Genomic DNA, 22500 nt, shown 5'->3' with positions numbered 1-22500 from the left:
AGTGATCCGTCTCTTTCTTGTCTACAGTGAATCTTCTTAAGCATAAGCACTTCTGTCTCTGATTTAGCATTCTTGTTCTGCTACTGTAGATGTGTATCCCATTATGTTTAAACTCATTTCCTGTACCGAGTGACATTTTTGAACATCTGTTCCTTTTTTGCATAAAGTAGCCACCTCTTAAATAGGCAGTTTTGTTGGTTAGGTAGTTAATGTCCCTTTTTTATTCTCATGTACCCCAAGGATAGCACATTGTGATCAGGCAGTCTCCCACGAGTAACTGTTAGTTTGTTTCTCCGGTATGTTTTATTAACAAAGGGTGACCTGTGAGAGGTCTTGTCCTTATTTTATAGATAAAGAAACTTTTGCTTCATTAAAGTAATTTCTCAAAGTCACAGTTTGAAATCTGAGAAATAAACCCAAGCCTGAAAGGTGCAGTTTATTTGCAGCTTTTTAAAATAAAATGCTACTTTATGTTATCGTATGTTTTCCTGCATTGTTCTTAACACCATAGATAGGTCTGCTGTGTAAAATGTTAAGCAAGCATAAAGAAAGGCCTGTCACAATTTATAATATTTGTATAAACTGTTAAGGTAGAATATTTTCGCTCCATTTTGCTGTATCTTTATTAGAATTCTGTGTAGTTCACAGCATACTGACATTTATTTAGAATAGTTTTTGCTAGGATGATATTGAAAACATGTTTCTGTTTTTTGAAATTTTTAATTTAGTGATTATTTGCTGGTCTGACACAGACCGTATTGGGTGGTTTATTCCCATGTTCCTCCTGCCTGAATTATTTGGCCTAGATGAAACTGTTTAGTTGTTAATCATCTGTTAGAAATAACTATCAGATAACATTTCCCTGCTTTGTTGTTTTGCTGGAATTATTTGTGGAGGGTCCCCAGTTCACTTTATCTTGCTGCACTTGGGTTTGCTTTTTCTCCTGTACCCTAGCCCCATTCCAGCCCACTCTACTTTATTTCCTTCATACATAATACTTTTCAACCCTTCACTGACTTATTTTTCCTCTCATTTTAATCAACCAATCATAAGTCATTACTAACTTGCTAACATCATTACCTGACAAAAACTTCTTTACCATAAAATCCTTTCATGCCAAGCCCCCAACAACTGACTCATATATACTTTTCTCCTCTCGTTCTGTTAGGCTACTTTGAAAATTCATAATCTGAAGTTGTTAATCTTCTTCCGTTCCTCACTGATGGGTACGGTTCTGAACCCTCGGAACCGAGTCGGCCAAATACCAAGCTCGCGTACACCAAACTCTCGAGCCACGCTACTACCCACAATACCTTTCATCACATACCTCAGATCTCGTTTGCCGCACAATCATATAGCAGCATTTTCACCGAGCTCTCCAGCTAAGTAGTTTTGAATTATTCAAACTGGTATTTCTTCCATACTTTCTCTTCTAGTGTCTTGTTATAGTCTAGCTCTACCCACAGGTATTCCTTTTCTTACCATTGTTGGTATTTTCTTGCCATTTCTTTACCTTTTACCACCCTTATGGTAACTCTTCATACCATTGCTGGTAGTCTGTTTTTTTTTTTTTTCTCTCCTTCTCTTCTCTGTTTGAGCGAGTGTTAGTATGGCTGAGAAAAAGGATACTTCAGGTCTTAAACATTGTACATCATGGAGTGGTAAATTACCTAACAGTGACTTGCATTTTAAATGAGTTTATTGTTTGGGTGTCTCACACCTTTCTGCGACCCCCCCCCCCATGTGATATTTGTGCGAGTTTTAGTCAACGGACATTGAATGAAAGGCACAAGTTGATTTTGAAAAGATTGCTTTCCTCTCCTTTCTCTGAGGCTATTCTGCAGAGGCCTCAACCCCTCCAGACAAGGATAAGAAGTGCCCCTGCTCAGACCCTTCTTCAGCGGCTGGTGACAGGGCCAAAAATCATCGATCTAAGGCTGGTAGATCTTCCTCCGAGCATCGACTCGCTGCCTTGGTGCCACCGATTTCAGTGCCTAGCACAGTTTCTGGGAAGTTTGAATTGTTGGTGCAGGGCTCGGCACCAACGACTACTGAAGCGTTTATTACTTCGGTTCCGACCAGTCTGGTTCTGGATACTTCAGTGCCGACCGCATCTTTACAGGCTCCGGCGACCTCTGATCCGATTTTGACTACTACCCCGATTGTGACTTCGGCTTCGAGTTCCCTCTCGGTGCCAACTTTACCGTTTATGTAATTCAAATCAGAATCCTTGGCTCCATTGAGTTCATTACCACGGACCAGGTATTCATCTTCTGTGGATCCATTTGCCGGGCAACCCTACAGTCCATTTCTGAACCGGCCTGAATCCCCTTCCGAGATATCGATTAGGTCTGCCAGGAGCATGTCCGAAATAGACATTGTTCGTCTTTTGGATCAGGTATTGACTGCAAGAGGAATCTCCAGGATCTGTTCCGCTCCAGGTGTTGGGATTTTTCCACCTTCGACTCCTTCGTATTCTCCAGATGGGGATCTTTCAGTTCCAAGGCCCCCTTATCCATTGCTTTCAACGGGACCCCTTCCTTCAACGCTGACTACTTTGATGCCTGAAGCATCCAAGCCTCAGTTCTGACGACAGCTCACCTTACTCAATCCCTTGCTTTGGGGGTGGAATATTCGGTACCGGCCCCGGCACCGACGACTTTCTCAGTTCCCGTCTCGGATTTGAGAGTTATATCTGCACCGAACCCTTCTCAAACGTCAGTCTTGGAGTTGGGCCATTCGGAGTGGGGTACGACCCCGGTTCCAATTCAGTCCTCTTTGGTTCCAGGCTCCCATCCCTCTTTGGGTGGGCCCACCTTCCAGATTATGGAGAGGGTGCTGGTGGCTAACAGTCCTCCTCCTTCAGCTCCGCCTTTGGTTCCCCCCCTAACTCAGCCATCGCCAGCCCTTAGTAGGGGACCACTAATCCAAAGCACCTCCCTTTCCGAGGCCTCTTCGGACATTCCCACTGAAGAGCCCCCTCGGAAGAGGGTGTGCAAAAGAAAACACATGGACTCACCTGATGAGTCCTTTACTGAGGATACGGATTACGATGATGGGGAAGGCACCCCTAGATCACCCGCTGATGATGTTTCCTTTGGGGACATTTTGGAAAATTTGAGTCAGTGGGGTGACTGGAAATCTTCCACCTCTTCCCTGGAGGAATCCATATTCTTACAAGCTTTCCGTTCCCGGCCCACTGTGTCTTGTGTGACCCCTCCTGCAAATGAGTTGGTCAAATTCATTGTGCAGCATGCGTGGAAGAGTCCGGATTCTGTAGAAGCTATCCCTAGTAGATCAGACAAAGTACTTTCTCCTCCAGAGGATCAACCCCATTGGTTGAAAGGCTTGCCAGTAGATGCTCTGGTGGTGGCGGCATCCACAAAGAAGGACTTGGCAGAAGAGAGTCCTGCTGTTCATCCACCCAACGGGGAGTCCCGAGCGGTGGACAGGCTAGGGAAGCGAGTCTTTGCTGCAGTGACCTTTGCAACGCATTCGCTGAATTTCTTGGCACACTTTACGAGACTCCAGAGAGACCTTATTTCCGAACTCTCTGGTAGCCTCGCAGGTCAAGTGTTGGATGGAGCACATGACAAAGTGGCCTGCCAACTTGCCACCCTTGAAGCGATTTCAAATTCCTCCATGAAGTTGCTCTCCCACGCAACCGAAGGAGCAGCTAGAGCAGCAGGTGCTGGTGTTGTTGTCCGACGTCATGCCTGGATGCGCATTTCTGACCTACCGGATTCCTTCAAGTCTTCCTTTTTGAACGCCCCTATTGAGCCCTCCACGCTCTTTGGTTCTAAGATCAGGGATACTTTGGCCAGGTGCGAGCAGGACGGAAAGAACTTGTCAATGGCCCCCAGAGTGTTCACGAAATGTCTAGCAGTGGTGACAGTTCACTTGAGACTTCACGGATTCCAGGTGTTTCCTTATCTGGATGATTGGCTCCTCTCCGCCCCCACTGAGTGTCTACTGACCAGGGCCCTTCACCACACTCTGTCTTTGGTGGAGTCTCTGGGTATTACCATCAACTGGGAAAAATCAAACCTTCAGCCCTCAACAACAACTGGAATTCATAGGGGCTATGTTCAGCACTCAGCTCGGCCTAATAGCCCTTCCTCATCACAGGTTCTTAAGACTGAGAACACAAGTGCAAGTGATACTCGGCGGAAAGTGTCTGCAAGGGAAGTTTTGCAGGCTCTGGGTTCCATGGTGGCAGCCATTCCCATTGTTCCATTGACCAGGCTTCATATGCGCTTGTTACACTGGCTTCTACAAACTCAATGGATACACAATCATCATCCCTTGAACGCACTAATCCTTGTCACTGATCTTTGCAAACAGGATCTCCTCTGGTGGATGAGAATGGACAAAAGTATTTGGTGTCGCCCCTTTCAACCTCTTCAGCCCAGTGCCACGGTGACTATGGACGCTTCCCTGATAGGGAGGGGGGCCATTTACAGGGAACATCTGTTCAAGGCATGTGGTCTCCTCTAGAAGTCAACTTACACATCAACATTCTAGAGCTCAGAGCTGTGTTACTGGTGTTACAAGCTCTCCACCCTCTTCTTCCTCTTGGACCGATTGCTATCCAGTCTGACAACATGTCTGTGGTCTAATACATCAACAAGCAGGGAGGGACCAGCTCTTACCCCCTTTGCCACAAAGCCATGAGAATTTATCAGTGGGCGATAGCTACCAACCGTTTCCTGATTGCTACACACATCTTGGGGAGTTCCAACGTGATTGCGGACAGGCTGAGCAGATGCACACTGCTTCCTCATGAGTGGTCTCTCAACCAGAGAGTGGCGGAGGAAAGTTTCAGCCACTGGGGCCGGCCTTGCTGTGATTTGCTTGCCTGTCCCTCCAATACGAAGTGCAGCAGCTACTTTGCCCTCTTTCCTCCACAGGGGGAGTCCCCAAAAGATGCTCTGACTCTCGATTGGCCCACGGGTCTCCTGTACGTTTATCCTCCCATCCTCTTGATACCCTTTGTCTTAAGGAAAGCTACTCGGTTGAGAAGCAGAATGATTCTCATTGCTCCATTCTGGCCTCGTCAGGTTTGGTTCCCCTTTCTTCAGCCACACCTGCTCTGACCTCCTTGGATTCTAGACTTCCAGCAGGATCTCATTTCTCACCCCCAAGGGTTGTCATCTCCAAATCTGGCCACCATCAAACTGACAGCTTGGTTGCTCCACTTCTGTTAGTAGCCAGGCTTGAATCACTTTCTTCTTTGGTACGGAATATTATTTTGGCCTCCCACAAACCTTCTACCAAAAAACTTTATAAAGACAAGTGGAAATGTTTTTCTTTGTGGGCACAAGAGCTGGATCCTGTTTCTGTTCCAATAGCTATGGTTCTTCAATACCTGACCGAGCTTTTCCTTAACGGGGCTTCTGCATCCACGATTCGGATGCATCTAGCTGCCATCTCCAATTTTCATGATGGTTCAGATGGAATTCCTATTATTTCTTCCCATCTGTGTAAGACTTTCTTGAAGGGGATTTTTCATTCTAGACCTCCCATTAGGCAAACTGTGGAATCATGGAATTTGTCTAGGGTGCTTCAAACTTTGACTCTACCTCCCTTTGAGCCGGCTGCAACCTGTGATGTAAGTCCTGGAAGACCTTGTTTCTGGTGGCGGTTACTTCAGCCAGACATTTATCAGAGCTACAAGCATTCTGCATTGAGTCCTTATTTGATTTTCCATAAGGACAGAGTATCACTTCGCACCAATCCCACTTTCTTACCCAAGGTGGTTTCGGAATTCTCTGTTAATCAGTCCATTGAGTTGCCTGTGTTTTTCCCTAATTATACCAACAAAGGGGAATACTGTCTCCATTCCTTGGATGTCCACAGACAGTTGCGGTTTTATTTGGGCAGGACAAAGTCTTTTCGAAATTCAGATCAGCTTTTTGTTGCCTTTGCGGGCTCTAGGAAGGGATCGACAGTGTCTAAAGTTACCTTATCTAAATGGCTTAGGGATTGCATCTCCTTTGTTTATTGTCTGCAGGAGGAATCAGCTCCTGGCCGCATTAAACCTCAATTCCACTAGAGCTGTGGCCGCTTCTGTCACCTTTCATGCTAGGGCTTCCATGGATGACATTTGTGCAGCTGTCACCTGGGCTAAACCCCATACCTTTATCAAGCATTACAAATAGGATCTGATCTCCAGGGGTAGAGCTGCCTTTGGCTCTATGGTTCTCCAGAATGTTCTTCCATGAGGCCCACCGAGATTCTGTAGTAGCTAGGGACTTGGTCCCATCAGTGAGGAATGGAAGAAGATTAACAACTTCAGATAAAGAAGTTATGTCTTACCATAACGTTCCATCTGAGTTGTTGATCTTCTTCCATTCATCACACCCTCCCACCTTCCCGCGCCAAAGGCTCCTGGCGGATCTTTGGGTCGTTTTGATGTGTTAGGGAGTTTGCACAGAGATGGCCTCTGCCTTTGTTTCTGTTTCTTTTATATATATATATATATATATATATATGCTGCTACTATGTATTTTGCAAACTCAGTCTGAGGTATGGGATGAAGGGCATTGTGGGTAGTAGCATAGCTCGAGAGTTTGGTGTACACTAGCTTGGTATTTGGCTGACTCGGTTCCAAGGGTTCGGAACCGTACCCATCAGTGATGAATGGAAGAAGATCAACAACTCAGATGGAACGTTATTGTAAGACATAACTTCTTTTTTTAACTCAGAAGAAGTCTGCTGCAACCTTACCATTCTCATACCTTCAAGTACAAACTTCGAACCCTGTTATGTTTTCTGTAAAGCATACCACTTTAGTTCCAAATTGATTGCTAGAAAGCATTGAAGTCTGCCATCACACATAAACAGAACCCTTGCCTGTAAGCAAATCATCCCACATCATAAAATTAGTTCCTGCAGCTAAACAGAGGAAACTACCTCTACCACCTCTACTTAATTGTGTTTCTTCTACTTGCTAGCAATATCACACAAAGCCATGTCCCTTCTCCACTGATCAACAGTCCCCACTATTTTGAACTCCCACCTTTAGAATCTCTCTGTTAAATGCTGGTAGCAACAAAAAGTACAACAACTTGACTCCATTCTGTGCATAAACAGCACTGATACTGTATTCGTCACTAAGTTGTGCCTTAAGGACAATACTACAGATGTAAACACCACTTTTATTACTTTTTTCCACAGAATACCTCTACATGCAGACCTCCAGGCCTGGAATAAGATCGGGTGTAGGGGCCATGGTCCTGTATAAGTCCTCCATAACACTTAACCAGTGCTGTCCATTTAATGGCTCTCATGATCATGATCCCATCTGGGTAACCCTAACCCCTTCCCTAGAAAAGCATATCAAGCTTTTCCAAAACGTGTCTTACCACCTCTGTAATTAAAAGAAATTATAAAACCTTAAAAGAATGTATAGTTGATTTCACTCTATTAATTTTTTATAATATTAGGAGTATTTAGCCTTCTTAGCCCAGTTTGCAATGATGTTAGTTGATTTCTAAAGCATGTAGGCCTTTTGCAGTGAGCAAGCTGGGCCCATTTTAAATCAGACACGTGGACCTTTCATAATCTAATAATAATAAATAATCCGCAGTCACACTCTTTCCATTTAGTCTTCCCCCTTTCCACAATGAGCACTACCCAGAATTTTTCCCAGTCATTGGGATATCCTACCAGTTGCTACAGGTAAGAATTCTGTCCTGTATAAAATCACAAAGTAACACACTGATGCAAAGTCACTGCTTAGGCATGCAGCTCTGCACATAAGGTTAACGTAAGGGAAAAAAGTGGTTCTTGGTGCCAAAACTGAAATTATAAAGAAGGACAGGGAACAGGAATAATGTAAGAATGAGCTGGAGGTGTGCAAAATTGCTCCACAAGAGGAACAAGAGTGAATATTGTTCCAAAAATCAGTGAAAGTAGCTGAGGATATAGAGCAACAAAGACAATTGGACACCAGCAACATGAAGTGGGAAAACAAAAAAAAAAAGAATCCAGAACCAAAAGGAAGACGAGTCTGCTCTGAAAACAGAGATGCAGTTACATAACAAATAACTATAGGACCTGGAAAAAAATAGGATGGCAGAATAATAAATTGGTTGACCTTGACCTGGAGACCTGATCTATATGCTACAGTATCTGAATATCAGCCATAAAAGAAAATGTACCTGAAGGGATAGATGGGGAACTTGAATGTTGTATCCAGTATTGGAGCCATGTCATTGTTATTTACATCATTTGTTGAATGAGCCTTGATACTTATAGTATGTGCTTGTGACCAGAGCTGTTTTCATGATGACATGCTTCTGTTATGTCTGTAGTACAAGGTGCATTGCAACCAGATAAAAGTATGAACAGCTGCAGTAAGCATCGTAGGTACAAGAGCACATATGGCAGTCATTGTGAATCCTCCCACACGGACAACCAAGCTATGCTGCTGATATATTATTGTAACGTAAGGCAATGTATATGCAGGGAAATGTCTTATGAAAGGAAAACGGTCAGTGATGGCCAAGGGTGGAGCATTGAGTTAGTAGGTCAACAGAAATGGACAGAAAAGACTGCAGACAGAGGTGTTAACCAAAGAAGGGGCAGAAAACACAGTGAAGATTTGGATCGGACAATGCTTAAATGTAGATTTATGCAAAACTCAGACAGGACATACAGGATACAATAATGTAAGATGATGTACATTCCTACATGTGCAAACAGTGTAATGTTGCATTGAGTATGCCTGTGTTATTACATGAATGTTATTAAAATGAAAATTAAACCTCTGAGGTAATGTGATCCGTAAACTGTCTCCAATTGCATTACACACTTAGCTCCATAACAAGGTGAATTTGAGCTGCAAATATTAAGGAAAAGACACTTCAGGGGGGTGGCTCTGTTAGCAGACTGATAATAATAAAAAAAAAAAAAACAGGCCTCAGTGAAATTGAATTCATGATTTGATTTTCTCCTAGTCTTCTAAATAGTCTTTCAGCATGGTGTGCCCCAAAAGAATGCTATATTGACTGTTTTGGGGAAAGACACTTCAGGGAAATTCCTCTTTTTGCAGCATAATAATTGAAAAAAAGACAGGGCTCATGGGAATTGAACCCATGGCTTGTCTATTTCTTGTCCTTGTAAACAGTCAGCACAGTATACAGTCGAAGCATTCATATTGACAATGTTAGGGGAAAGCCGCTTCAGGGCAATGGCTAATAGGTGCATAATGTGGTTTGTAAATTTGAGAAACAATCAAACATACAACCCAAATCTCTACCCACTGCAATGAACAAAGTGAGCCAAGTCAGAATTTTGACTGCGAATATAAACTTCACCCTGTTTCACATATGCAAACTGTCACAGAACAGAGCTCAACTCGTATGTGCAGCTGATGGTAGACATTGCCAATATACATGATGTATGTGCAGCTGATGGTCGACATTGCCACTATACACAAGTATGATACCTGTTGGACTTTATCGTTGGTAGACAACATGCAGTGTCATTTGTTGATGGTTGTACATGTGCAGCTGATGGTAGACATTGCCAATATGCGTGATATATGATACATGTTGCTAGACAACAAGCAGCTTCATTTGTTGATGGTTGTACATGAGCATCAATGATGCTCCTCACCACCCATCATGAAAATTTTGATGCCACTTGGGAAGGGTGACCTTATAACTGAAATGGGCAGTTACAGACCTATCAGACCTAGAAGACTCATCTGTAAAACCACAATATACATCATAACTGACCTCATAAATTATGATATCAGGACTTTTTAAATATTTTTATTGGTTGTTCTTTATTGCCAGATGGTATTAATCATAAAAGGGCAAATTCATTTCTAAATAAAACATCAAATTAATTGAACGTGTATAATCAGTTTTGTTTCTAAATGAAAGTTAAACATTACAAATATTTACAGTGGTGCCTACGATTCAAAATGTTTTGCAGTATTTTCCATCTTTTATAATAAAAGTCTTCTTTAAGTCTATGATGATTCAGAAGATTTGATGTGTAATTTCATCTTCTCTAGTACTGATATCAAGAACCTTAGAGTTATCCAACAGTTTGGCTATGTGAAGGGTAATTCTTGCCTATTCAATCTGGTAATCTTCTTCAAAGTGGTTACTAAGGCTGTAAGACAGTGACTTTGTGGTTCACGTGACATACCTTGATGTCATTCCCCATGCTGGTATCATACAGGAGCTAAATTATGTATTTATTTATTTTATTTTACATTTGTGGACCGGGAAAGCCCGACTGGATATATGTCCATTTTCAGCAGAGGCCCGGGGAGAAAAGCTCCAAATATAAATTAGTTACATCCAAGTACAAAAATACTACTAATAGTAATAATACGAGGTACAATAGAATCAAATGAACAAAAATACTACTAGTAATAGTAATAATAATACGAGGTACAATAGAATCAAATGTACAAAAATACTAGTAATAGTAATAATACGAGGTACAATAGAATCAAATGTACAAAAATACTACTAGTAATAGTAATAATAATACGAGGTACAATAGAATCAAATGTACAAAAATACTACTACTAATAGTAATAATAATACGAGATACAATAGAATCAAATGTACAAAAATACTACTAGTAATAGTAATACTAATACGAGGTACAATAGAATCAAATGTAGAAAAATAGTAATAGTAATAATAATACGAGATACAATAGAATCAAATGTACAAAAATACTACTAGTAATAGTAATAATAATACGAGGTACAATAGAATCAAATGTACAAAAATACTACTACTAATAGTAATAATAATACGAGATACAATAGAATCAAATGTACAAAAATACTACTAGTAATAGTAATAATAATACGAGGTACAATAGAATCAAATGTACAAAATACTACTAGTAATAGTAATAATAATACGAGGTACAATAGAATCAAATGTACAAAAATACTACTAGTAATAGTAATAATAATACGAGGTACAATAGAATCAAATGTACAAAAATACTACTACTAATAGTAATAATAATACGAGATACAATAGAATCAAATGTACAAAAATACTACTACTAATAGTAATAATAATACGAGGTACAATAGAATCAAATGTACAAAAATACAGGTACAAAGACTGTGGCAGATACATTGTAATGATGAAGGAAAAACATAGCTTATTGCAACAAAACACGAGAACAGACAGGGCAGTAAAATGGATATGATTATAGTTAATAAGCATTTGGAAAATAACTCTGTCATGTGCATCGACAGTAAGAGTAAATAAAATGGAAGATACCCGGACAGTATTCCATTAGGCTTTCTGTATGGAGGATTATTCTTAAGTACTAGCAGTATTTAAAGGGAGGTAATAGTTTAGGTGAGGTAGGTAAGTGGGGGCTTCACTAGGGGAGAAGGTAGAGAGATGTTTGTAATCTCTATCCTATACGGTTAAGGCAGGTGCATATCCTATGAGATCTGAAAAAGAGTTTCATTAAGTTTTTAAATTTGGCCATGGACGGTTCTTGAGTTAAGTCTGGTGGGAGATTATTCTAGTTTTTGACGATGTAGTTGGAAAATAGGGAGTCGCCAGCTGCGTTATTTGATTTAGTAGTATTTAGCATAACTTTATCTGTAGATCAGAGTTTTCTAGGTTTAGTATAAGGACTTATTAAAGATCTGAGGGCAGGGACTTTATTAGGGTTATATAGGATTTTATGAGCAGTAGTGAGTTGGTTATAGAGAAGCACATATGAGAATTTAAGCCAGTTTAAGTTTTTAGGTTTAGGCTTTAAAAAGAATTCCATATGTGGTAAGATGGATAACAAATTGGCTGAAAGATATAACCCACACAATGTGAGCAGCAGGTATCTCAGCATGACGAATGAGAGTGAACAGTTGTGCCTCAAGGAGAGAGAGAGAGACAAGACAAGACAAGACCTCTGGTTAACAAAGTTTCCAAATGATAGCAGACAGGGTTCTTGTCACGTCACACCCTAATTTTGACCTATCCCTAGTAAATTTGTGGTGTGCTAATATCATCACTTGTGTCCTTTATCGTATTGTACAAACAACATGGCACTACAAAACAAAAATGTAGTCAGTGCCTACAAACTTAGTTGGATAACTCTCTCTTTTGACCATATGATAACAGTTGTCAGGAATTCTTTCTATTTAGTACAGCTAATTACTAGTAGAATATCTCTAAGGTCTAAAGTGGAAAATACCGTGTTGTATGTGACATTAGTCAGACTAATTATTGAGTACAATGCCTTCTTCAGAATGTATCTCACTTAACATATCAGCTGAAAGATCTGAAAGGTTCCTAGCAAAGGTGATCAGAGGCCTGAAGTCCATAAGCTATCAAGAGGGCTGCAAGTTCTGTCCTTTTATTAAACGTTGTATAAACTTTTAGAGGGAGTTCTGTTTCACTTGTCACATTATTAGAGTCCAGGTTGTCCTAGACCACCTGTTTCTCTGCAAGTCCAATATCTTCACCATTGCTAAAAGCACAGAACTAAACATTCACTAACAGATAAATAAAACAAGGTCAGGATTAGGTTTAGAACCCAGTACCTCCCAAACTTTCTCTATTAGTTAAGCAGTGAGATTCAGTATCTTCCTTTAAAGTACGTCTGGATAGGTATACACAAATTTACTCTGGGATTGGCTGGTATGACCCTCCTGAAAGTTACAGGATAAGGTGGGGATATTAGGAAGGTGTGAATGGTGATAAGACTAAGTAGCCTTGGAATATCTGGGAATCTGTTTTGAAGTATTTCCTGAAATTTTACAGAACTGCTATAGTTTTGGCAGAGTTACTCATTAACATCAGCTGTACTAATCGCACTGTGTTAATCCTACAGGGAACCTTGGTCAGAAAAAGCATTATTTGTGGTTTGCCATTCTCATAGAACTCTTACTTAACAACCTTTCAAATAAATAAATATTAATTAAAATACATATTTACATAGTGAGTCAAAGCAAAGTACAGCTGAAATGTTTATCATTAAAATCAGTGGTTATCGACCGTCTCTCGCAGTTATTCTAATCTGCTAAAATATTAGCACCTATGCATTCACATGCAGTGCAACATTTCTAAGCAGGTTTATAACATATTTGTTGGTTTATTTTACCTTACTGGTGATTTAAATTTTATAACAAACTTAAATTGAAGGATGGCATCTGGCTTTCCTGCATCCCTGACTTTTTTAAGCTGTCATGCTATCATTTCAAGAAAATGCAAAATAAATGCTTTTATCAAGGTGCTGAATTGCATGAGTTGCTACCTTTCTCAAGTAAACCAATTTATTATCCGCAGAGTAATTACATATTTGGACAATGAATGTCCTTTTAGGTATAGAGCTGATGCCATCATAGAAGTGATAAAGGAGACCATGCTGTTTCCTAGGAACTGCAAAAGGGAGCCACCTTATCATTCTCTGTTTCCACTGAAGCTTAATCTAGGGGGATGAGTACTGTGTGTCTGCCTCTGCTGGACTTTTTATACATGATATATTTACATTTAGATAAACGTACGTAAGTCTGTGTAAGGAATGGCAGAGGAAGAGAGTAGGTGATAGCCTGAGAATGTACCATGCAGCAAAATAGTGCTGAAAGATTGCCAGTTATGGACAGTAAAACAGCTTGCAGATGACACAAATTGCATTACACTAATAAACTAGTAAACCATTAAAAAAAGAAAATCATTGCAAAGCACATTCAACTACATAGTGTAGAATGTTAGATGAGGGCTGTTATGTAATACCTAATAATGAAATCCAATGGGCAAACATCAACTAATGGAATATTTTAATTTATTTGACATGTCTGCATTAATCATTTAGTGTCATTTTTATAACATAGGCTCGATTCTTTGAGTGTTATCCTGTGGTATGTTATAATGACAAGTTATAATCAGTTCTAGTTTATTGCATGTTTGCTTTTGATGCATTGTTCAGAAGTAATAGCAGATGTTACTTCTACTAGAACATTTGCTTCAGAGTTGTTGTTATGGTAAATATATCACCATTAGCTTGTGTTACATACAGCATGGCCCACAGATACTACCAAGTAAATAAATGTGTGCGAGCTGTCTAGGTTCTCTGACACCTTGGGCAGTTCCCCACACTGGCTCCTGTCTCAACCTAAAGTTGAGGGACAAAAAACAAAAAGTAAAATGAAACTTCATTGTCATTATAGCTGTAGCAAGTCCCTTGCTACAATCATAAAATGCCTTACTACAGGTAATGCTGGATCAGAATTAATTTAAAACTTCTCAGTATCACATGGCTTTGCAATCATATCCAATTGGAAACTGCCAATCATGCCTCATAACAGCTTGTACCCAGGGCAGAAACCCCTCACCCTAGTTGTGGCTCAAAAATTCAGTCATTGGTTTTAAGAGTGCCTGTTGCAGACAAACAACTGCTGCCAGAACTATGGACTTAAACTAAAAGCGAAAAAATACATAACAGTATCTTTTGGAAAGATGACCATCCCTGGAAATTACCACAGTAATAATACATCCCTAAAAGTAGATAAGTGGTCAGGGATCTGGGAATGCTTGCTGACAGTAACCTGACCTTTGACCACCAAATGTCTACTGTGGTACAAAAATTACTCTATATTGCACAACTTTTAAGGGCATGGCATCCAGGTCCAAGGAGGTCATTGTTCTGCTCTACTCTGCGCTCATTACACCAGTCATTGAGTCCAATGCACCTTTCAGCATGTACCCGACCAGGCACTTGTGACAGCATGAGAGACCACGGAGAGTAAACAACTGCTATGCAGGCAGTCTCAAAGCCCTATGTGACAAAATGCTTAATAGTACCCTTTGGAAAGACACCCACCCCTGGAAATTACCACATTGATAATACATCCCTAAAAGTAGACTAGTGGTCAGGGATCTGGGAATGCATGCTGACAGTAACCTGACCTTTGACCACCATGTGTTTTCTGTGGTAAGAAAATTACTCTGTGTTGCAGAAGTTTTAAGTAAGGGCATCCAGGTCCAAGGAGGTGATTGTTCTGCTGTGTATTGCTGTCATCAAACCCATCACTGAGTACAATGCACCCTTCAGCATGTACCCAACCAGGCACTTGCAACAGCTTGAGAGACCCTAGAGAGTAAAAAAATCCTATGCAGACTGTCTCAAAGCCCTATCTCTTTACTCAGACGTCTACGGCAGTCTGTGCCTAGTCATCAGAGCTTCTTCTGATTGTATATTGACAGATTTGTTGCACATCTGCAAAACAAGTAGCATAAGAAAGTACAGTTGTGTAAGTAAAATTACCGTACCAGTAGATGTTTGAATAGATCACTGCTGTAGTATGAGCTAAGTATGGGTTATATCCTGCATAGGATATAACAGCCAGTATGATGGAAAGTAGAGAGGTGGGGATGGGGTTGTTGATAGAGGATAGAAGGGGGCAATGCAGGCAAAAAGAGTAGTGCTGACCTTTTAAGCCAGTATTTTTGTTGTAGATGGACTAAATACATTTTAGAGGTAAAGGTTAATGGGAGGTTATGAAGGATGGATGCAGACAATTGTGCTGCTTTAACATATGAAATTAAAGGTGTGGGAAGCAGAGAACCTTTGGAATCGGGGACCTAATATGGTACTGAGATAGTGGAAGTGGAGAGGGAGTAATGAGTTGGTGGTCTTGTCTAGTAAGAGATGGAGGCAGAATGTAGAGCAAGTGGTGAACCATGAGCTTTGTAAGGAGGGGTCACTGAGGAAAGGGATGGGGAAATCTGAGTGATATGGGCTAATGGATACAATAAGGATGAAGAGGGCAGACTTCCAAGATGACTGCACACCGATCAACAGACTGAGTTAATTTCTCCCTGTGTGAAAGCAGAAACTGTAAAAAAGGGCTCCCAAAACTGTCAGTATGAGTAAACATCAGTCCCTGGTTTGTAATTACACTAGCAAAGAGGATTTTTGGAGTACCTGAGAGAAAATCAACCAGAAAGAGAGAAAAGAAAACTCTGGCTGGGAAGAATCCCGCAGATATTCAGCAAAAAGCAGTTAAATTCAGCTTTGGTACACAAAATCACTTCTAGAAATTTAGAGGAAAAAATAAATCAAATGTGTTAAAATAAGTGAAACACTGAAGGAATATAAAAACTGAAATAATAAAAGACTGGAAAAGTAGAAGTTGTTTTAACTAGCTATTTAGCTGAACTGATGAAACTGCAAAAATCAGAGGGTGAAATGAAGCAAAGCCTGGCTGAGTATGAGGCCCTTTTTATCATTTTCTGCAGAGTAAATCTACACACACACACACACACACACACACACACACACACACACACACACACACACACACACACACACACGTTTCTCAAATTGTATCACATTATTTGAGTCAGGGTTTTAGTTAATAAAAAAATAGCTACATATTCTTGTTATGCCCCTGGCACAATATAAGGTAAGGGGAGTTTGACTAAATTAGTTTGCATGTGAATTATTCTAAGCTTTCTTTAATCACTCTTGGATGAGTTAACAGTTCTTGGTCTTGGACCAGGGAGGAGAATAATAGATGGTGGTATCTGAGGTGAAAATGGCCATATTCATTTTATGAGACACTAATTCCACTGTTGACTGACTTCATTTTTAAAGTTTTAAGATTTAATCTGAAGTTTGAAATGTATTTATTCATCAGCCTGAGTATTTGAATTTGTTAACCAGTGTGTAACATGCTACTCACAAAGTACTGATTTTTAGGCCTTAGCAGGGTGCAGCCTGTTGTGAAAAACAATAATCCAATTCTTTTTCAATAATTTTTTTATTGATTTTCATGAAATAAAATAATACAAGAAATATGATATATAAATATACACAATATATGTCTTAAGAACATCATAACATGAAACAATAACTATTTACAGTGCCCATAACAGATATAATGTCATTGTTGTGATTACATTTTATCTAGTCATTTTTCAAGCTTTAACCAAGTTAATTTCTTATGTGTCATCTTAATAGTTCTTTCTGAAATAGTTTGCAACTCCCTATTGCATGCAAGTTTAGCTAATAATAAAAAATATGCAAATGATAGGATTTTTTTACATTTCCAATTTGACGTAATGATTCTTCTTGCAATTGCAAGGACCAAAGAAGGTGTACCTGTATTTTGGGGATATGTGTTTGTATCGGTGCACTGAACAGTAATAATGAGTCAAATACTTCGCACTGACCCCAAGGCTTTTATGAAATTTATGAACTCTATCCAAAATGGAGTTACTATTTTACATGTAAGAAGCATGTGTACCCAGTCTGAGCAAAGTATTTCCTCACACCTCCAACATTTATTAAGATTATTTTTTGATATCAAATCCATCTTATATGGGGTAAAAAAGCTCCCATGGATGTATTTCCAAATGAAGATTTTCCAAAAAGGGGAGTTGTTGTGCTGTTAATTGATGTAAGTACTAATTCTTTATCACTATCTGAAAAAAATGGATTTGTTTATTCTTTCTGTGAAATTCCATAAGGAGTCCTCTGTGATTTGCATATTGGTTCTTAAAGATTTATTTATACTTGACAATGAGAGAATATTATTAACGTGCAAAGTTTCTATTTCACAAAGAAGACAAAGTATCTTAGGTATAGATGTTGTGTTGGTGATATGACATATTTTAAATTCATTAACTGTGTATTCTCTAAATATTTGTATGTTCAACCAATTATGTTTTATGTTATATCTGGCCATAAGGGAACATGGTTCGTGTATATTATTATTACATAGAAACTGGTGCCAGACAACTAAACCATTTTCTTCCATTACTTTTATTTTAGATATGTTGAAAGAGTCAATACATGTCTTTGTGTATGCTATGGGAAATATTCAAAATATTAAGTTTTTTATCATATGATTTTTGTTCATTATCTTTTTAAAATTTTCTAATATATAGTTAATGAAAAGTGATTTTTTTTTATTCTTATTGGTATTGTAGAAATGGTCTTTGACAACAAGGAAGATTTTTTTATTTTCTGAGAACATATTATTGTCAATAGTTGTATCTATGGCAGATAATAAAATACCTGCATGGAGATTTTTCCAGTTAGAAATATATTTGGAGTTTAACCATTGACTTATCACATTAAGTATGGTCGATTCCGCATAAAGTTCAAAATTTGGAAATGCTATTCCCCCATCTTTCTAGCTTCTGTAATGCCATGCATGGCTAATTCTTGGCTTTTGAGGAAACCAAAGGAAATTTATTAACAGAGTTTAGTTGCTTCATTAATTTTTTGGATGGGGAGGCAACTAAAGTTTGAAAGTAGAACAAAGTTTTGGGTAATATGATAATTTTTATTAATGACAGTCTTTCTTCTATCATGAAGTACATTTTATTCCATCTATTTAAAAAGTCCTTAACTGTAGATAATAGATATTTATAGTTTGTTTTTAAACTATTATTCCAGCTTGAGTTTATGTATATTCCTAAATATTTCAGGCTGTCATTTGCCCAGTTAAAATTGTTGTGCTTTCTTAATAAAGTGTCTGCTTTTTTATTTATTAATAATGTTTCTGTTTTGGTGTGATTAAAGCTTAGGCCTGAAATATCTTCAAAAATTTGCAGGGATTTTGTTATATGATCTATAGAAGAATCTATACTTCCAACTGTTAGCATGATATTGTCTGCAAAAAGTTGTATTTTGGAATTGTAATTTGGACTAACAGAAAATCCCCTTATATTAGAATTTGCTCTTTTGTAGTTAGCTAGAGGTTCTATTGATAAGTCAAATAATAAGGGGAAAGAATGGGAGCCTTGTTTAGTACCTTTTAGAATGTTGAGCAGACCTGATAAAGCACCAATTTTGATGTATGATATTGAGTTTACATATAATCTGTTAATTATATCAATAAAATCAGGGGAGAAGTTATATACTTCTAATACTTTAAATAAATAGGACCAGTTTATAGAGTCAAATGTCTTGTTTAAGTCTAGGCTAATAATTGATAGTTCTTTTTTTTTTTGTTAGCATGATCTACTAAGAATATCAGCCTGATAACATTGTCTTTTACTCTTCTAATTAGGATGAAGCCTGTTTGATATCAGCTATTAGGTTGGGCATCAGTTGATTTAATCTATTATTGATGTAAAAATTTTATAGTCCACATTTAATAGTGAAATGTGATGAAACGAAGTTACTAGTTTGGGGTCTTTGTCATGTTTTAGGATAGGGGAAATCATGGCATATTTCCAGGAAGGGAATGAGCTTGTCTTTTTTCTAAATTCCTCAAAAGCTTCTAAAAGTATCTTTAATGTATCGTATGTACTTTATAAATTTCTCCTATTAATCCATCTAATCCTGGAGGTTTATTATTCTTAAGACTTTGAATCCTCTCTTTTAGTTCACTTAATGTTATTGGTTTGATTGGTATTCTGTTTTATTGATAATTTATTGCCTGTGTTCTCATTTAAGAAATTATCTTTTAGGACGTTGTTAATATTTGGATTTGCGCTATTTATTATTTCATGATGCTTTCTGAATGTCTCAAGAATTTCTTCTAAATCTGTTACAATTTTAGTTTTATTTTTAGTTTCATCAACAATTTCCCTTATATGTTTGACATTGGTTACGTTTTTTGATTTCACAGCTAATCTATGCATGTTTTTGGGTTAACAGAATAAGACTGTATTTTGATTCTTTCTAAATTTATTGCCACTTTGTGATTAAGAATTTCCATGTAATCCAGGTTTAATTGTTTCAGTTCTGTATTTGCATTTATGTCTTTATTGTTCAGATTTCTTTTTAGTTCATATTTTTATTATATTTTTGATAGCATACTATCTCCTTCCTTTCATTTGTTTAGGTACCAGGTTTTGATTTTACCAAAAATGTAAGATTTCAGGGTATCCCAGACAATAACTTTAGAAGTACTATCATTGTCATTTATGTCTAGAAATATTTTTATTTCTTTCAGTAACCACTCCTTAAACCCGGTTAGTTTAACAATGTATGCTGGTATTCTTTGCCAATATACTAAATGAGTAGATTTCATGTTGATTTTAAAGAAAATAGCGTTGTGGTCAGACATTGGACAGGAGCTAATGAAAACTTCCTGAATTTTTGAGAATAAATTGTCTGTAACCAATACCTTATCAATGGTAGTTTGAGTACCAAATCTGTATGAGTAATGTGTGTATTTTAGGGATTTGGGTTCTATTTTTTCATAAATATCTCTTATGTTTGAATTATTGATGAAGTTATTCAGTCTTTTAGCAGGTGCAGATATCTTAAAATTATCACATTTAGTAGTGTCACTTCTAGAAAGAAATATAGTTAAAATCTCCTGCATAAATTATATCTCCTTTAGATTTGATTGCAAGTAAATCAAGATATGTATTCGCTGTTGCAGCACTGATACCGGGTATCCAATAAGTGTTGGCTAATGCGATTAGTTTTTATTTATTTCTAGAATAATTAAGCAGAACATGCCATTTCTGTCTGAATATGTGTCAATTATTTTAGGTACTGGTAATGTTTTCCTTCATAATATCATGGTGCCTCTTCTTTTGGTCTGAAAATGAGATTCTGCAAGTATAGAGTAGCCATTGAAAGACATCCTGTTCAAATCTTTTTCTATTATATGAGTTTCTTGCAAGAATGCAATATCTGCTTTCTTAGTTTTCAAATATTTGGTTACACTTCCTCTCTTTATAGGGTTGTTGAGTCCATTTACATTTAAGGATATGCATTTATAAGAAAACATTCCTATAGATTGTCTTATATAGTAATGAACATAACATGAACACTGAATATAACTGTAAAACATTTAAAACTATTTACAAGTCTAAACATGGAATATTTGATTCCTGGTTTGATGAGAAATTCATCTAATCCACCTTCATCCATCCTAAGAACAGTAATCTTCATCCGTTCTATGCTACTCCATTACAATAACTGTACAGAATGTAATAAGAAAGAAAAAAAGAAAAAATAAAGGGCTACTCCTCAAAATTATTACCGACTTGAATAGTAAAATATCAAAATGTGTGAGATTAAGGTTAACAGATTATTTGTGGTAATTATGTATATTAAAAGTAATTATCTTTGTACAACCAAATCTGAGAATCATCTTAAAACAAAAGACCTATGTGTATTATTGCAGAAGTAGAAAAATAGTAATGCATTTAAGTAGCTTATGTTTGACTATGAGTCATATTTTCAGATATATTTAATAAAAAAAAAAAAACATGGAACTATCAACAATTTTAAATAAAAGCTATTAAGATTTCAGATAAACAATAAAGTTAGGCAGATCACTTAAATCCGTACTTGGCTCAGTAGCCTGCATCTATATGGTGTTACTATTTTCTGTCATTAGAAAAGCTGGATGATGTTAAGTAAAATAAATCTCTAAAATTATATCTATTAGCAGTCTGTGGAATCAGCAGATTATTTACTAATGTTTTGAGATACGAGAAGAGAGTAAAGCATCTGACAGAATCTCATGCCAGCACAAGCAGGAAACACAGGCTTCACAAAGGAAGTATCTCATGTGAGAGTGTGAAACAAATCATGTAACTATATGAAATGAAAGCCTACTTTGTCTGAAAAATATAACTAAAGGGACTGTAACCTTTTTGTAATGTAAACATCTTGTCTTCTTTGAGTAATACATAAATGTACATCTATTAAACTAGAGAACACAATAGCTATCCAAAAACTAGTAAGTAACTCTCTCCGTGAATTAATGAGAACAGGTATTGCAAGTCCTGGCAAGAACAAGGAAAGAAATTACTAATACCTGACTCTTGTACATAATGTATTGGGGACAACTATAAACATGTATGTATACAAATGACAGAAACAACACAGTAATATGCAACATTTAAGCAGCAAATGCTATAGAAACAAAACTAAAGTAGGCTTGAATGTCACATAGCCATATATACTGTTATGCAAACATAATGTAACAGGTTGCAAAATTGCTGTCATCAATAGGAATATCTCAGTACACGTGTAAGGGTGATCACAACAAAATGGAATGAGTGCACATATATAGGCACGTATTATAAGGGTGATTGTATGCCAGTCATATAGGGCCATACCAATATATATCTCGGTAAAACAATGCATATGAACTACAAATGTGTACAAAAGTTCATGATTACTGACCTGTGCATATATATATCTTAGAATAAGCTATGTTCAAAAAGGCTGATTATTAAAGCTAGAAAACAAAACAGGTATCCAAAAACTAGTAAGTAACTCTCTCTGTAAATTTATGAGAACTGGTACTTTTTTACAGATTGTAATTAAATAAGAACCTTGGTCTTTAGAAGCATACATATCTTACTTTCATCAAGCTGAGGATACAGGTAAGTCAGTTAAACTGAAGAAAGCACAATAGTTGTCATAAAAAGAAAAGGAGAAAAACAGACAAAAAAAACTCTTTCTGTATGTTAAATATTTTCATTAACTAAACACATAAAAGCCTTTCTGCAAACCTATCTATAAGCTTCAGTTAAATGCTTGTTTAAATAGCTGCATTAT

At 37.7% G+C, this 22500-nt stretch overlaps 1 protein-coding gene across 1 annotated transcript in view; it reads left to right on the top strand.

Annotated features, from left to right (window-relative positions):
- The window catches only part of LOC122814408 (zinc finger protein 729-like), a 544251-nt gene that overhangs the window by 112331 nt on the left and 409420 nt on the right, over positions 1-22500 (top strand). The window lies entirely within an intron of this gene.

Source organism: Protopterus annectens, chromosome 10.part0 (genome assembly GCF_019279795.1).
Source record: "Protopterus annectens isolate FY-2018-M chromosome 10.part0, PAN1.0, whole genome shotgun sequence".
NCBI lineage: Eukaryota > Metazoa > Chordata > Ceratodontiformes > Protopteridae > Protopterus > Protopterus annectens.
Note: the sequence above shows the minus strand (reverse complement) of the source record. Positions and strands in the feature narration are given on the sequence as shown.